Source organism: Oncorhynchus kisutch, linkage group LG5 (assembly GCF_002021735.2).
Source record: "Oncorhynchus kisutch isolate 150728-3 linkage group LG5, Okis_V2, whole genome shotgun sequence".
Lineage (NCBI taxonomy): Eukaryota > Metazoa > Chordata > Actinopteri > Salmoniformes > Salmonidae > Oncorhynchus > Oncorhynchus kisutch.
In genome coordinates this window covers 34,487,340-34,490,084 of record NC_034178.2, presented here as the reverse complement: position 1 = coordinate 34,490,084, position 2,745 = coordinate 34,487,340, and positions in this window count along the sequence as shown.

Genomic DNA, 2,745 nt, shown 5'->3' with positions numbered 1-2,745 from the left:
ACAGCTGCACAGTACTGTCTTTTATCGATGGATAGTCAAAATAATTCATACATTACGCTTTTTTTAACTCAAAAATGAGTTGTATGAGCTCAGGTCAATGTGGCCTACAGGCCATAAATAGCAAATAGAAGTTCAAAACGTGTAATGTTCACAAGAACTTAAGTTGATAAAAAGATCTAACACAACATTAGGTGATAATATATGTATTATTATGGATTTATAATCAGCTATAATGCGGCAGTAATTTTGGACCGGGAACACAGAATTAATTAACATGAAACGAACACAACAGAAGGGTTAAAGAAGTAGGTTACTTAAGACAGAAATGATAGGAGGGAGGTTGGTCAGGGAGGATGGGTGGGCGTAAAAGGCTAAGATCTACAGTAGTAATCCAACCGTTGAATCACATGATCGGCAACTTTAGGATTTTAGCTATTTAGCAACTTTGCAACTACATGTTAGCTAACCCTTACCCTAACATTAACCCCTAACCTTAACCCCCTGGTCTAGCTAACATTAGCCACCTAGCTAACGTGTGAGCTACAAAAAAATGGAATGTGAAGAAAATCGTGTGGTGGACACGAAAATCGTGCACTGGGCACGAATGCATTATGAAGAAAATCTTGTGCCTGTCACAAATAAGTAATATGTGTCTATTTCACGACAATCTGAGCCTGCATGCATCTCAACCTGCATGCTTCTCCTTTTCATCTTTATCTGACCAAGAACCTCTGTCGGTTCAATGTTGGGTCTCTTATTATAGAGGGATTCTTCTCGCCATGTACAGGCAATACACATTCAATACATATTAATTCAAGTGCATTCTCATCTGAAACTATAGGTTGTACAATATCTTTAATGATTCAACAAATACTATAGACATAGTATCATGCACTGCAGTATGATTATAGCGTAAGCTAGTGTAATCAGTGTAATCACTGTCAGGAATGGAGGTAAGTAAGTGCTTAGGTGCAGAGGTAAAAGGTACCCTTCCACAACCCACATCTAGGAGTCAGCAGCCAGCAGCTACCCGTGATAAGTGAATAATTACGCACCGTGCGGGTGATTTGGGAGTGTTAGGTGAATGCAGAGCAGTGAGGCTGAAGAGTAGCATCTGGATGTTGGCTTTGTTTATATCTTCAGTGTCAGAATGCCATCTTTTTGTTTATTTTTTAATATTTTTTTTATTTAACCTTCATTTAACCAGGCAAGTCAGTTAAGAACAAATTCTCAATTACAAAACTCGGACGATGCTGGGCTAATTGTGGGAGCCACCCTATGGGTCTCTCAATCATGGCCGGTTGTGATACAGCCTGGAATCGAACCAGGGTCTGTGGTGGCGCCTCTAGTACTGAGATGCAGTGCCTTAGACGGCAGCGCCACTCAGGAGCCCAATATTGTTTTATTGTCACCCAACTGAACATAACCTGCTTGGGTTTCCCGACTGTTGGAGTCCGGACAGAGCTGTCCCTGGACCCTGGTGAGTAAAGCTGTTGGCTAGACACATGCATCCAACACCCTGTCCCCGGTTAGTTATGTCTAGAACCCTAGACACAGCGAGAGTAGACATTTCAGAAGGCTGGCTAGCTGATTTCGTAACAATAATTCCACATTATCAATGCGTTTGGCCAGTTCCTGGTAAATCAAGGTTAGTTTCTTGCGGCACAAAGCAATGTGTCAGAATATAATTCAGTAATGTAAGAGGTATGGTGAGTGACTGACAGTGTTGATCCAGCCGTCCATCAGTAGTGTATAGGCCTCTGACAGAGCCTGCCTAGTTCTGCTGATTGGGGCTTGAGCTCAACAGAGCAGATGAGAAGAATGCACACTGTTAGGACTAAGTCAGTTCTTCATCGGGAAGAAGTCTTTACTCCCCAGAGAGATCCAGTCTGCATCTTTAATACAAGCCATGAATAATTTACACATTTTTTGAAAGTGGAGCAAAAAAATCTAACCTTTTCTCTCCAGACCGTGTTGACAGCAGAGAGGAGATTCATTCTGACAAGCCGATATTGGTCCAGGGTCCGGGAAGATGGGTTTGAAATATGGTGATGTTAAAAGCTATTGATTTCACAGCAACATGTCTGAATTATTTGCAGCAAGAGCTCAATAAATCTTATTGTTCATTTCTTTGGAAACACTTTGCATGGATTGAGAGAGAAGAGATGTAAAAACAATTAAGTGTAAAGAATCCGGTTAGTAATATTGTTTGGCACCTAGAACTTTAGGAATATACATATTTTCTTTGAAATGCTGCACTCCATGTGAAAAACCCATAAACTGTATGGTTTTGGTGAATGGAAAGACGCTGTTTGCTTAGTGTTTGCATAGTTCCAAAATATATTTTGTCTCAGATTTTGAAAGTAGTTTTCATTTTCCAAATTGATTACCTCTGTAATCCTGCTCATTACAGTTAGTGGATTAGGAAATTGGAATCCTAAAAGCAGACACAGACAAATCAATGATTAATGCCATCTCTCCCAAGTAAATGATTGCTTATGGTAATACAACTTGTCTGATGCATTCTGAAGAAGTACCATATATTTTCCTTAAACAGAAGGTCTCTCAGTGGTTCTGACCCATCTGTCCTCCAACAATACTAGTCAGAGTCTAGCATTTTCCTCCTCTTTTCAACCCTCAAATGGACTTGGCCTGGGACTTCATGGTATGTCCCAATCGAAGATGGAGGAGCAGGGCTAATGATTTCTTGCTGACATCAGTCTTTAGCAAACTTTATCCCTGGAC